This window comes from Osmia lignaria, chromosome 10 (assembly GCF_051020975.1).
Source record: "Osmia lignaria lignaria isolate PbOS001 chromosome 10, iyOsmLign1, whole genome shotgun sequence".
NCBI lineage: Eukaryota > Metazoa > Arthropoda > Insecta > Hymenoptera > Megachilidae > Osmia > Osmia lignaria.
The window spans coordinates 2,820,760-2,836,704 of NC_135041.1; the positions used below are offsets into that span (position 1 = coordinate 2,820,760).

The 15,945-nt window shown below is 38.9% G+C and overlaps 1 long non-coding RNA gene across 2 annotated transcripts; it reads left to right on the forward strand.

Moving 5' to 3' along the window:
• Window positions 1-1,386: 1,386 nt before the first annotated feature.
• LOC117610933 (uncharacterized) lies at window positions 1,387-6,615 on the forward strand. 2 transcript variants are annotated; one of them, XR_004583039.2, is made up of 3 exons: window positions 1,387-5,876; window positions 5,972-6,213; window positions 6,288-6,615. It is a non-coding gene; the product is annotated as an uncharacterized LOC117610933 (long non-coding RNA). The 2 variants fall into 2 exon arrangements; XR_013062870.1 differs by having other exon boundaries at window positions 1,387-1,703; window positions 1,806-6,213.
• The last annotated feature ends 9,330 nt before the right edge of the window (window positions 6,616-15,945 follow it).

The following is a 15,945-nucleotide window of genomic DNA, read 5'->3' on the forward strand; positions in this document are numbered from 1 at the left end:
AATTATTTTATATCATGCAATACAAATTTAACAAGATTAAACATTGTATGTTATAAAAATAGTTGTTTTCCACTTACGCGGGTAAGTAATATCGGTATAACGTCAGGTACGATTAAAGTATCACGCGCTGACTCAGCGGGCATTCGTGCGATAATAAAAATCTACGAAACTGTAGGAGGCAATTTCATAAACATATATATCAATGGATTTGGAATAAAATGTTCTACATTTTTTGTCATTACATAAATTTAAATAAGTTGTAAAATAATGTTATAAAAATTTTTTTTGTTATAAACAAATGGTATTTTCGACAATCTGTTAACGCCATATCATTGTATATAAAAAACCATTAAATCCGCCCATTAGAAATTTTCACGTATCTTCTTTGGTTTTCGAGATAGCAGTTTCAGGTCGAAACTTTGAGGGGTGCTTTCACCCCTTAAAGTCGCGTCTCAGCAGATATAAAAAAATACGTGTCCCTTATTTTTACCTGCTTAACAAATGTAGTTTCATCAAAATCGGAGGGGGACACTTCGCGGCCTATCCTTGTTAGTTGTTGTTGTTGGTTTTGGAACAAGATGACAATTTTCTTAATATCAGCATCGGAGAGGATGATATGTTTTAAGCTTTGGTCATCTTTTCTTGCAAAGACAAATGTGCCTTTAGCCCATACATATTTGAACCCAATAGCTTTCAATGATCGTTTGGCTTCACCAAGTAGTTTGAAGGTGTGACTAGGGACAAGCTCATTAATAATGATGTTGAAATCGGCTAGCCCGTCCAGGTAGGTTCCTAATTGTGCTGGTAATTGAGTTTTGTCAATCATCGAGTACCTAAGTCCATTAAGAGTTTTGGCTTCAACTAAAATTTTACGCACAACTTTAGGATTGATGCATGTGATGGCAATAGAAACTTTAGTGCAACGTTGGTCTGCTGAAGAGATTGGGCTGGCAGCTGGCGTTGGATTTTTGCGCATGATATTATCATGACTGATGTTAAGCTTATTCAATACTGCATGTACCAACGGTAATGGGTCTTCGAGAAGCGGATTTTCTGGAAGTCCAGAGAGAGTAATCTCAGTTGTATTGGTTTGCTGATTGATGAGGTATTGGAGACAGGCTGAGTTAGATTCGGTTACAACAACGAGTCTTGATAGATCACTATTATTATCATTGTAAACGCTGGAGGTGGATGGATCATTAGCTGTGATATTGTCAACTCGCTGTGTTAGATTGGCCAGTTGCGTCCGGAATTCAATATTATCATTACGGAGTTGATTGGTGGTGTGTTTGAGTGCTTCATTGTCTTTTTGTAGGCTGTTGGCTGTGGTTTTCAGTTCTACGATATCCTTGTGGTATTCATCAAGTTTCGCGTTAATTAATGGTATGTTGCTTAATAATGATTCTTGGTTTCTAAGTTGTGCGTTAATTAAGCTGATACCTTCGAGAACTTCATGCAAAACGGCCTTGTTAGTTGTGGATTTCTTTAGAGGCCGGTCGCTATCATCGTATGGGAGATTGGAACGAGTCCTTTTTTTGAGTCATTTGAGATACTGGAACTTTCAGAGTCCGAAGGCGACGGAGGTTGAAGAAAGTTCATGCTGCTGGCTGTAGAAGTATCAGTGGTTGTGGCTTGATCGGATGTGACAGGTGTAATGTTTTGGCGTTTGTCCGACATGTCGTGTATGGTAGTGACTATCTCAGGTTAGCACAAACAGATGGCGGAGAAAGTTGATTATGGTTGAGAGAAAGTAGTGCGTGTGACAGTTATCGACAGGTGACTTAATTGGCTGCACTAATCGCTAGGTGGCACAAATGGTGGAACCAGTAAAAAGATGCGTGAGGGAGAAGACAGGTGAAAAAGACGGAGATGGATGATAACCTCAATCTCTAGAGATCCCAAGAAAGCACTAAGAGGAAGATTATGCAGCTCCTCCCATGATAAAATTATATCGGGAAGAAGTCTGTATGTAGTAGTATACAGTATCCTGAGAACAAAGAAATGCCCGAAGGCAGTGTGCGGCAGTACTAATTCAGAGAGAACAGAGCGAACAAAAATAGCGTGCGACTGTACTTACAGAGAGAGAGAGAGAGAGAGAGAGAGAGAATGTGCGCGAATATGAAACACTGAATGAGTGATCGCATGTATTTTCAAACAGAGCGAATGATAGGTTGGATGAGGAAAGAGCGAAAGAGAATGAGTGGGAGAATGAGAGAGAAGCGTGTGTAGCAACCGGCAGTTGTAAAAGACAGAGCGATCAGATTTAGAGCGAGTGGCAAACCAAACAGTTCCCACAGTAGCAAGTCTTGTAAAATCAAATCGTAATTAAAATTTATAACAAGAATCTGAATTTAGGTATAATTATTATCTACAACGTATATAATCCTTTCTCTTTCTGGCATTAGCGATTCCGATGTGTTTCATTCGTGTGATTCTACGTTCATTCGGAAGCGCTTACAATTAGTGCCAAAATGAGAGAACATGTTATATTCTATCCCTTTTCAAAAAATAACATCGCTGCTCGGCCGATCACTGTATGGTTTGCCGGTACCTCCGATCTCTCACTCGTTTCTCGTGTTCTCTATCGTTCCGTTTCGAGAACAAAGTCAAACGGTATAGCATACCTGCTCCGTAATAAACAACTGTTCGACCCCGAGCGAGTTGCTCATTTCGAGGCAACACTACTGATTACTAACACTTTCCTTGCAGGCAACAATTGAAAAAGGCAGCATGCCTCACGGTAAGTGAAGGTACCGCGGCGGAAGCAGGTACCTGTGCAGGTACCTCCGAAGAAACAATCGTAAGTACATCTGCTGCAGATGAATTTCTTACGGAGAGATTATATGAAGAAAACATAGAAAATGTTGAAGAAATGGAAACTATCGAAGAAATTGTACAAGAAGGAGATTTCTATACAGGAGAAGATCAATTGAATACCACCGATGAAAACGAAGAAATAAATTGGGTGGTAGAGCCACAACAGCCAAAAGAACCAATTTCGGAAGAAATAGATTTTGCTGATTTTGCATATATATTCGAAGAAATAAAAAATCTTGCAAATCATTCATCTATTGGCTGTGGCATTGAACATTTCGAAATAATTGGATGTCAACAATATGGCTTAAAAAAAACGTATAATGTACAGTGCCGAATGTGCAATTACATAGGACACATTCCGTGTCTTCGAAAGAATGATGGCACTATGGATATTAACCATGCCGCTGTTTCTGCAACAATAGTTACGGGCGGCGAATATAATCAACTGGAGGAATTACTCTCTGGCGTGAACATGTCTTGCATGACAAAAGGGATGTACGAGAAATGTCAGGATGACATAATCGACGGCTTCGAAGGGGCCGCATAACAAGAAATGGAAGAAGCTGGAAAAAAGGAAAGAGAATTGGCTATTGCAAGAGGCGATGTGCTTGCAGGCTATAATATACCGTGGATTCCAGTTGTCGCAGATGGCAGCTGGATGAGAAGATCGTACCGCGGAGGAGATTACAATTCTCTTTCTGGCGTAGGAGCCATCGTGGGATATCATACGAAAAAAGTGCTGTATATCAGCGTTAAAAATAAATTTTGTATGAATTGCCAAACAGCAGCAAAAAAGAAAGAAGCAGCGCGCGAACATATTCGCCTAGTATATTCTATATTAGTTGCCGATGGCGATAGCAGCGTGTACAAGAAAGTATTGGACAATGATCCATATAAAGATTATATGGTGCATATACGAAAAATAGAATGCACCAATCACCTGCTACGGAATTTCAGTAGCAAAATAAACGACATCGTAGCAAAAGGCCGCTACAAAGAGCTATGAGCTGTTGTAAAGGACAATGCTCTGCGGCTGCGTACTGGAATAAAGAAAGCTGCAGAATACCGGTTCAAAGAAATAATCAGACCAGTCGATCAAATAAAAAATTTGAAGGAGGACATGAAAAATGTACTGAGTCATGTTTTCGGTGAACACAAGGAGTGTCAGAAGTTAGCATATTTCTGCACCAAATATTCTGATCCGAACAAAGTAAATTATGTTCCACGATTGAAGCAAGGTGGTATATATCAAAGCATTGAAGAAGCGATGCAGCCACTTTTTGCTCAAGCTGAAAGTTTGTTGTACGCTTTAAATAATAATGCTGTAGAAAGCGTTAATAATATAATTGCCAAATTCATCGGAGGAAAAAGGATAAACTTTGGACAAAGAGGCTCATATCAGGGTAGAGTCTCCGCTGCTGTCGTCCAATTTAACACTGAAGAGACCTTTAGTAAATTGAGTGTGGCAACGAATAAAGAGCCGACAAACATCGTAAGAAAGATGGAAGAACGTCGGAAGCGTGCAGCAGAAATGGCATCTAAATATAAAAAGAAGCGAAAGCATCCTCCTTCAGAAATCAGAAACAATCGTACGACCAGGATTACGGCCCCAGTGCAGCAAAACCAGATATGGAAGAGACTGTATACTCTTCCGAGTATGAAAGGCACATGGCCATACTCCATGAGTGGCACACGATGCGGCACGCGATCGAAGCAGAAACTCGCGATCAAGCGAAAAGCGAGAAATGGATAGCCTGCAGGAGAAAATTATTAACCGCATCAAATTTCGGCAAGATATGCAGATTACGAAAAGATACACCGCGGAAAAATACTTTGAAAAGTATAATGTAACCGCAAATACCGAATTTACTATTATCAAGTGCAAGGACAGTTGCACATAACGAATAGACAATGCGCTCTATTCTGTTTATGGACGCCGAAAGGAATGAAAATTATAAAAGTACCAAGAAATGATACATTCTGGGCAACAGAGATGGAGGAAAAACTGAGAAAGTTTTATGAGGACTGCATGTTGCCAGAAATCATAGATAGTAGATTCAATCGACACCAACCGATTAGAGAACCTCCGTACATAAAGACAGGAGGGAGGACCATGTACGAGTACACAGTAAAGTACACCATGCAATACCAATACACCAGCGTGTGTGCAGCGGATATGAATAGCTGTTACAAAAAAAATGCAATACCAATACACTGGCGTGTGTGCAGCGGATATGAAGAGCTGTTACAAAAAAAATGCAATAGCAATATACCGGCGTGTGTGTAGCGGATATGAAGAGCAGTTACAAAAAAATGCAATAGCAATACACCGGCGTGTGTGCAGCGGATATGAAGAGCTGTTACAAAAAAAATGCAAATCCATTACACTGGCGTGTGTGCAACGGATATGAAGAGCTGTTATAAAAAAAATGCAATACCAATACACTGGCGTGTGTGCAGCGGATATGAAGAGCTGTTACAAAAAAAATGCAATACCAATACACTGGCGTGTGTGCAGCGGATATGAAGAGCTGTTACAAAAAGAATGCAAATCCATTACACTGGCGCGCGGCGTGTGTGCAGCGGATATGAAGAGCTGTTACAAAAAGAATGCAAATCCATTACACCGGCGTGTGTGCAGCGGATATGAAGAGCTGTTACAAAAAAAATGCAATACCAATACACTGGCGTGTGTGCAGCGGATATGAAGAGCTGTTACAAAAAAAATGCAATAGCAATATACCGGCGTGTGTGTAGCGGATATGAAGAGCAGTTACAAAAAAATGCAATAGCAATACACCGGCGTGTGTGCAGCGGATATGAAGAGCTGTTACAAAAAAAATGCATTACCAATACACCGGCGTGTGTGCAGCGGATATGAAGAGCTGTTGAATACTGTTCCAAAATGTAAATATGAAGGTATGTAAAAGATAAATACGGAGAGTGAAGAGGACCGTCTATGACGGGGGTGGTGGTGGGTATCTTTACACTCTCCTAATAATTTATACTTGCACCTACTTTTCCTTACTTTGTACGGGAAGAGTACAATGTACGACAGCGTAAGTACGACACTTATACTTTTGGTATACAAGTAGTTGGATTAATTGGAAGTCATCATGAATTTCATATATGAATTTGTTTTAATTATTTCCAGTGACCAATATCAATGGTGAAAATGCTGCTCGACGAAGAGGGAAAACCAAGCAGGTCTTCACCATGCAAGCATAAAGATAAGTAAATCACATACATTTACATCTTTACTACATGCAAATTGATTAGAACTCATTCTAACTTTTTATCTTAGCTTCTATCACAATTTACTGAAATCGAAAGGGATCACCATTGCAAGAAGTATTGGTGAGAAATAGGAAACTAATAGTGGATTCATCGAGCAGTGTAGGTATCAGCATTTACATTAAAGTAGTATAAACTCAAAAAGTAATTGTTATTAAACTTATTTATTGTTACAGATCAAACCAGGGTATACAGCATGATAGTTTAAGAGATCCTGTATCGTGTCAACCTAATTTTATACATAATGCTTATTCAATAATTGCTTTCTGCATAGCACGTTTAATTATGTTATAAGTGTATAGCGTTCATATTCTGCTGTAGTACTTTGTTAATAAAAAAAGGCTTGTACTTCACTGGTCAGTGTTTTAATCACTTTTTGATATGAAGGGTCAGAATCTTTTGGTAATTATCCTTCCATACTGATCATTCGCTATTTATGAAATAATCTAACCCTAACCTAACCGTTTAGTACTTTTATAGTGTTCGTTTAGTAATTTTATATAAAAAAATGTGGAAGCTAAGAAACATTATTTTTCTGGGATTTCCCCTCATTTATTTTTCCTTTTCACTTATAGTTCCTCACTGCAACGTAATATATTGTAGCATAAACAAATTATAATTAATTAAAAGTACATTGAATTCTCTACGCTTGCAATATCAACCAGACTTTGCGTTTAAATTTTGTCAAGTACAATGCAACAGCTGACTATTTCTTTTACATTCAGAATAGAATACAGAATTAGCAAAAAGCGCCCTCTCGTTTTCATGGGCCAGCCCTATATCTATGGGTATTACAATTTCTGTGCAGAAAAATCTGCTATAATACCGACCGGCCAACTCGGAAAGGTCACGTGCCGTGTCTACCCCCTTAAATGCATACTGAATTGCGGGAGGTAATCAGTATGTTACATTATATGTAATGTAGATATAGTTTTAATGATATTGTTAAGATATCCTCATTTGTCTGAGGGAAGGGATCAGTATATTACATTATATCCAATGTAGATATAGGAAGAATGATATTGTCATGAAATGTAGGTACATTGATGCGTGGGAAGGGATCAGTATATTACATTATACCTGACGTAGCTATAGTAATAATGATATTGTTATTAAATGTTTATTACGTATCTAATGTCGATATAGTAATAATGATATTGCTATCAAATGTACACTGATCTGTGGGAAGTAATGAGTATATTACATTATATGTAATGTAGGTATAGTAATAATGATATGGTTATTAAATGTACATTGTTCTGTGGGAATAAATCAGTATATTACATTATATCTAATGTAGATATAGTAATAATGATATTGTTATTTCAGTAAAGACTCGATAAGTGTTCAGAATTTGGGACCGGCGAGGAACATTTAGCGAACAGAAGAATTGATTCTGCTAACCGTTTGTATTTTCCCGACGTCGACGAACATAGAAAGAGACAGTCTAATAAAAAAGAAAGAGGGACTGAGAGTCGAGGCGGTCGTAAAAAATTAAATTCCTACATATCCGTGAGACAATACTAATGCAACAAACAAACTTTTTTATTTTTTTTTTTTTAAATAAAACTTTCACCAACATATTTGTGAGATTTTCCTGATTAAAATGAGACCAAACACGATATTGTTATGACAATTGGTTATGATGATTAGACTTGTAAATGTTCGTCTTTTCTCGCTGTCTTTCTGTATTGGTCGACGTCGGCAAAATATAAAGCGTCTAAGCATCTTTCCCTTAAATGTGCCGAAGGCGAACACTTATCGTGAAGTTGAAGCGAATAAAACCGGTTTTCTCGAACGGGACAGTCTTCTACACGTTAACTGTTCGAACAGCGAGTCCTGGTTCCTATAAGTGATCACCTTTCGAGATCGCTGAGGAACATTTAGCGAACAGAAGAATCGATTCTCTAACTGTTTGTATTTTGCCGTCGCGACGTCAACGTAGAAAGAGACATGGATTCGGAGCTGACATAAGGGTTAAAAATTAAATGCCTACATATTCATGAAAGAATACTAATGGAATAACATTTTTTTATTTATAAATTATGGTTTTTAAATAAAAATGTTATTAATACATGAAATTTTTCTGATTAAAATTATTCATTTTTACAAAAAATTACAAATAACTATAAAATTATACATACTGTAAAAAAATACAAAAGATATTACAACAATCATGTGAAATTGCAGGAAGATACAAAACTTAAATATGTTAAATGATAAATAATAAATATATTAAGGATTTTTGGTTAATAATTGTTCTAATTCCATTGTTAATTGGTAGTCCGTACTGAATGTTACAGGATAAACTTACACACTGTAAAATTTCTTTCACTCTCTCTGGTCGCGAAGTTTCACTTAATTGTCCACTATTTTTCTCTTCATCCTTTTCTTCTTCTGTTTCCTCATCATCTTCTTCAATATCTTCTCTGTAATCCTCGTCACAATTTTCCTTACCCCGAATTCTTTCTTCACGTGTACTAGGTGACAGAAAATCAATGGCCTCTGCTTCTGTTATCTGACCTTCACTCACTGTGGATATGAGTTCTTCTAAATTTTCCTCTTCAGAATCATCCTCGCCATGTGAAGGGGCCTCAATTAAATTATTCCACCCGTTCCTAATATTTTCGGGTGTGAATTCTGCCCATGCTTGGACCACCATATCAATGCAATCCTTAATTGTGTAATTTTTATAAAATTCATTAATTCCCCCTTCGTGGGTTAAAACAGTTCGTAACATTTGTTTTCTAAAAACTCTTTTTGTATTTTCAATGATCCCCTGATCCATGGGTTGAATAAGCGACGTTGTATTGGGGGGGAGATACATAATTTGAAAATTGTCTCGATCTTGAATATCATGTGGAATTTGAGAACCTGTACAATTATCTAGTAATAAAACTATTTTTCCGCATAGTCTTTTTCGTAATTGATACGCACGAACACTCGGTTTAAAATGATTTTCGTACCAATCTATAAATGGTTCTTGATCTACCCACGCATTTTTTGGGGATTTAAATACCACTGGCAATCGGTGTAGCGAATGTTTTAATGCCCTTGGGTTGGATATTTGTATATCACCAAGGGCATGATTTTATTATTTCCAGTGATGTTGGCACACAAAGCTATCGTTACGCGATCTTTTCGCATTTTATAACCACTAACACTTTTTTCAACTGCTAATGTCTTGGTAGAAAAGGCTTTCCAAAACAGCCCGCTTTCATCCATATTGTAAATATTCTCCAGATTAATATCATTGTCTTCAATAAAATGTTTCAACTCTTGAACAAAACTCTTGGCTGCATATTCGCTTTAATCAAGCGAATATTATGCCGCCGTTTAAAGTTAGCAAGCCATGATTTGCTGACTTTAAAGTTTGTAGATGATGCCATGTCCTGCTTCAATTCTTCAGCCTTTTCTAATAACACAGCATCGGTCAAGAAATCTCCAAGTGTTCTCCTTTCCGTGAACCAAGTGAACAAACGATGCTCCAATTCTTCATACATCGGTTTTCTCACTCTTTGTCTTTGCCGCACTCCTTTAGTTTTTGATGCAAATTCTTCAATACGTACAGCATTTGTTACGTTGCGCGTGCGACGGCGCAACGTAAAAAGGAAAGATATTGAAGGATAGTGGTTAAATTTCAATTAGTTAGTTGGAATTCAATCCCCTATTCTTTCTTCCCAATTTTGGCGCGATGGTTGGTACAGCTGCCATCAGTCTTGAGCAGGTTAACGCTCTCAACAATTAAAAGACGGAAGACAAAATTAATAAGATGTTAAATTAGAAGTTTCAAACTAATAGCCTTTCGTTGGGTTCGTTCAACGCTTAGGTCCCGTACGGGTCCCTCCTTGAATCTGCGTATCTTGGTAGGCGTGTTTTAACTGAAAAGTGTGAGGTGTGTTTGAAATAAATTTGAAACTGTTTAAGTGAATGAAACTGGTTTAATAGTGAATGAAAAATCAAGTGAATAATAACAGAGAAATGCCAGAATTGAGATTTTTATAAATTTGGAAAAATTCGTTAGTGTAGAAGATACCAGTTTTTGCAAAAATGTGAACAAGGGTAAAGATGCTTAGAATTAATTAACAAAAATATTTGATATGAAAACGCTCTGATATCACAATTGAAACTATTGAGTTATGTACTGGTCGCGTGAAATGGTTATCACTATTTCGTTTTCCTTGAATTAAACGAGAAATCGGCGGTTTCGCCCGTGTGGGTACACCCCAGCCTAAGATACTCTCGTAACCCTCGAAAGGACTGGACTAAGGTGCCCCTTTGATGATAGAAAATTGGAATGGCGAGATAGTGATAATTGAGGAAAAATAATTAAATCAGTCGATACCTCGTGTGGTGGAACGATCGGACCTGAAAAACTCTCGTAACCCTGTAGGGCTGGACCAGATCGCCCGTTTTGCCAAATGATAACCGTCGTGATTGAAAAATGTAATAGAATCGACTTACCGTTACGCTGTTTAATACGATACAAGATTTATAATTTTCGCTTGCTAAGATTCTGTTTGGATTCGCTTGATGATCTGGAACACCAAAGAACGATAAGATTTCGATCACTGCACTTGTCGCGGCGAAAACGGATTATTACGGACGAGTACGTCGACGAGAGACAAGCGAATAACGAAAAATACGAATTACAATTAATATAAAATTACGCGAGATGAAGTTAATACGAAAATACTACGCGAGCAAACGATTTAAAAGCAGAAAGAAAAGATAGAAGATTATTCAGAATTCCGATTATTTTAACTCGCACGGCATCTGCCTCGCTACGCGGAGGACTTTACCGCAGTGAAAATATCGCGAGCTTCCAAATAACTCTGTCTCTCGGACACACGGGCTCCCGATCACGTACTTACGATTGATCGATCAAGAGTGACAAATTTCGTGCGCGATCGATGGTCGAAGGGCCCGTCGCGCGAACATCGTCCTTGGAGGGGACGGTTTGGCGAATCGTAGTTCGTTTTCGGAAGCGTCGCGTGCCCGGTGATTGGTTAAGACGCGCGAGCTAGACGAAGATCCTTCATCCCCTTTCTTTTCTACTTCGTCGCCATGATAGTTTCAACGGTTTTCAGAAACTACGCAGTATTTCTCTTTATATGTATAATTAATTAATGCATTGAATTGAAATATAACTATTGATTTGATTGAATTGTAGAATGAGATTTGAAATTGAAATATACAGGTTTTGATAGAGGAAGCCGTCATCAGTTTATCAGGATCAAAATTATTCGCTTTCCTGATTTTCAATAAAGATAGTCTAATTTAACAGGTTTAAAAGCGGACGATGTGCTTACGGTGGTTGTAATGCCGTAGCGAATTATGCATTTAACAACAATCTATCGCACATTAGCTTCGATGAATTCAGCATTTCGCATTCTATGAATTTTAAACAATTTTCAATCTGGCGAACGTTCCTTCGAGAACGTTCCTTTGTTCAAAATTTGCCGTTATCGCTAGGCAGTTCTTAGAATTTTCGATACAATAGTGTTTATTGCTTCGAACGACCCTTGATTTTCGAACGGCGGTCGAACGTTCGCGACGTTCGCTTTTATAAGGGTTCTCAATTCTTACTTTCATTGTTTAAATTCACAATCATCCGTCCTCTCTTTCACACTATCGTTACGATCAGGTAATGGTGATCCTTGTTGGACCGGCTGACGCTTTGTGCAATAGAGAGAGAGAGAGCGTTCTACAAAAGAAGTTATCACGGTTTTCCTATTTCTACGCAGTTAACCGGGGAAATTCCCATAATGCGAAGTACTGGCTAACTGCGTAGCGCTGATGTTTATGCTAACATCTCTGTCTCCCTCGAGTGAACTCGAGTTGTTGCGCGTTGATATATTCTATAGCTATTACTATGGTTGTCGACGATAGTTTCAAGGAGGGTCACGTAAACTGTTGAAAAGAATTAAGCTCAAACTCTTCCCTGTATGCCCCTTACATGAGAGATTCTCGTAACCCAAAAGGGCTTGATGAGGGACGCAAGGCGGATAAATTTCAAATTTTCCGCCGAGACGTAACACATTCCTTTTTATCCGACGAATTGTTATCGGATGCATGCGATGCTTTGCAGCAACGTTTGCAACGGATAACGTTTTTAAATCTTCGAGAACTTGCAATCGTTAATATATAGACAAATTCACCTTTCTAGTAGATATATTTTTGAAATAAATATGTTTGAAAAATGCACAATTTGTCTATAAACACTTCACTCTGAACTTAAAACTTTGGATATTAAACACTGAACGCTGATATTAAACTGAACTTCGTTGTGCCACGAGTATTTCGTTCTAGCTTTCCTGCTCCTTCCATGAGGGTGAAAAATGTACGAAATTCTTATTTCTGATAGGTAGCTAAACGTTAACCAATAAGGATTTAGTGAAATTCCTGGTTTTTGGCAACGCCCATGAAAAAATCACCGCCTTCAAGGGTGAGTGGAAGGGTGGAAGGATGCACGTGTTAATGATGATATATCTTTAAGGGCCGGCGAGGTCGGTTAACCTGGCACTATTCAGCTTTGGGGTAATTTATGGCACGTACTTAGACCGTGAGTGACCAGTCGAAGTGCGGGTAAAAATGTACAGATGCTCAATGATGACTAGCGTCTCGAAGTCACGTAGCGTTTGAGTATCGGGGGTATGACTGTTTCGAATAAGAAATTTTAGGGATGGTAAGCAACCCATGCTATAAACTAGGAAAATATTATTTCTAAAAAACTGGCCACCAGATGGGAAACACTAGAGTGCTTTCTGATAAGAGGCCTGCAGGAAACAGCATGACATCGTCGAATTATTCGTCGTAAAGTAAAATCGGAAATTCTAAATTACTATATTTCTTTATGACAGTAAGCGTCCAGTTCGAATTTAAATCAATTTATATTTTTAGGAGCGCAGACCTAGAGGGTGAATTTTTATTACCTAGACTCCGTTCACCAAATTTTAGGACGGTACCTGCGTATTTTATTAATAACAGTACTTCACGCGGAGTAATCTCGGATTGTTAAAAATGTCTTTACCAATTAGAAGAATTGTAAATCGACCGGTCATCAACGAAAATCAACTAATAAGAAAATTAGAAACCACATGTAATTAATTGCGCAACAAACAATTGTTAACTTCTCTTGTTATAGAAACGACCTAATCATTGCTGCTATTCATTCGCCGTTAATTTAATATATAAAGTGAGCATTCACAGAAAGTAAATTATTTTAATATTATTCAGATTAGTTAAAATTATTATAACAATATCGTGTTTGGTCTCATTTTAGTCAGGAAAACCTCAGCAATATGTTAATAAAATTGTTATTAAAAAAAAGGCAAAATAAAAAAATGTCATCGCTGCATTAATGTTGTCTTATCGATACAAATGCGACACAGATCTTCAAAGGAAAGCCGCGCCGTGTCACATTACTCCCAGGCTTGCTCCGAGGGGGAACCCCCCCAGTGGTGGGGATAAACCGCGAACCCTTAACGAATAGATCCTTTCGAACACTTATCGAGTCTTTACTGTATATGTTTATTACATATCTAATGTAGATATAGTAATAACGGTATTGTTATTATATATACGTTTATCTGTGGGAAGGGATCAGTATTATTATTATTATTTATTAAATCCGCATCCCTGACGGGCTTGCGGGGCGCTTTGCGGAAGCGGTTCCAACCTACACTTTGTCCTCCTTACACTCTGTCCCACGCTTTTATAATGATCGCTGCTGCAACGACGAAACCGTCGCGGGATGGTTTGGGGTGGGGATGGGACTAGGAAGGGGGCCTCTTCCGGCAACGGGATAGATCGATTATCGATCTTCGATACACCGGTGCTCGGGGTCGATGGGGCTGGCGGATATCCCGCGATGACGGGTGGGTTGAGGTCTTCGGGCTCGGCGACAGATTGCTCCGGGTGGACGTTTGCATGATCTGGGTAGCTTCGTCTCTTTCTTCGGAGTCCCACGTTGCTCCGTTTCCTTGGAGGACGGTTTAGGGGTCTGTCGCCGGCCTCGTAGCTCCTTCTGCGGGTGTTCCTTTCCGGTCTTCTGTCGCCTCCATCGGCCCGATACCGGCGAGCAGGGGGAAAGGGTTAGGTGAGGGAAGGGTTACGGGTGGTTTCGAGGTGGGAGTGTAACGTGGGGGGGGGGAAAGCGCAGCGATTGTAACGGGGAGGCACGGGTGTCACCACGTTACAACATTAAAGAAACAATACTGTAATATTTTTGCCTTTGGAGCCTGCATTTTAACTGATTCTTCCGTTTCGAGTCTATCATTGCCTTCTTTGCCTATATTTAAATCTTCCCCCACGCCTTTTCTTCCTTTTCTTTTTATGGTTTTTGTACACTCTTTCATTCTCCTTCTTTCTCTACCCATCTCCATTCTGTTCCCTCTATCCATATACTCCAGTTATTGTAGTCCACTCTCTTTCCCTTGATTCTTTCCTCTCTTGCTTTTTCTTTGATCCTCCAGTTCATCTTCCTTTCTTCGCTGGACAAGTTTTCTTCTACTGTGGTCCTCCATCTCTCCCATATTTCGTTTTTCTTTCCTAGTATTTCGTTTCTGTCCTCTTCCTCATCTAATTCAGTTAGAATTAGTTTTCTCCCTCTTTCTCCCACTAACTCAATTATTTTCCTCATCACCACCTTTTTGCCAAGTTCTATTTGCATCATGATATTGACTCTCCTGCTTCTTTCCTCAGTGTCATTTCCTCCTACCCCCTTCCAAACTAAGCTTCTTGTGACCGGCTGTCCCTCTCTCTATTTTTTCCTCATCTTCGTCCTCCACATATGCTCTTCTTCTTTTATCCGTTCCTTCCTCAGTCTTTTCTTTTCCTTTCTCCTTAATCGGTACCGCATTTTTCCTTTTTTTCATCGGTGACTCTTCTTCATTGTCTCCTTTTTCTTTCTCTTCCTCCTGCTCTTTATTGTCTCTCCTCATTATAATACCCTTATTTCCACTTTTGCCCCTTTCTTCTTTTCTCTCGTTTCCTATAACTTCATCCTTTGCGTCTTCTGCACTTTATCCTTTGTCCCTGTTTTTTGCTTCTTCTATGCTTTGTCCGTTCGGATCTTTGCCTGCCCTTCCTCTTTTTAGTTCCTTCTTTATTTCGTCAACGCTCTCACCTATTTTTCTCAGCTCCTTCAGTACTTCGTCCTTCCAAGTACTTTCCATCGTCTGGCTGCTTTCCTTTCTTCAATTTTCCATCCTTTGAGCCCTGACTGTAAACAAGAATGTATTTCTTTGTGTGATTACTGTCAATTATTTTGACTAATTCTTATCATAACCGGGAGAAGTCTGATTTAATATTTGTGAAATGTGCGGCTGTGCAAATGCCCCTATATTTGCACATGTGTTTCCCTTTTTCTTTCTTCTCTTAGACTTTTCTTTCCTTCCCTATTCCTCTTTAGGCTTTCTTTTCTTTTTAATTTCTGCCTCTGCTTTGCCTCTGCTTTGCTTCTTTCTCGTTCTTGTCTTTCCTTTCTTACTGTTACCATTCACTTTTACTTTCAACTTGTTGCATGCTTCCCTTATCTCTCACCACGTGCCTCGCCAGTGTTGCCACCTGATTTCCGATTTGTTCACTGTACTGCCAACTGTAAATTCTGTCTTTTCTCGCTACTATTACTGGTTCTCTCTGTCGGTAATGTCACACTCTTTCCTTTCTTCCATCTTGCCAATTTCATCCATTGACCTACCTTTCTCAACCTCTTTCATCCATTGCTCTCCTTCGCCATCCCCCCCCAGAAGCTCCTTGACTTTTTCTTGCCATCCTTCCTGTCTTTCCTTGTTTGCCCCGCACCCTTCCCATACATGCTCCCACGATTCC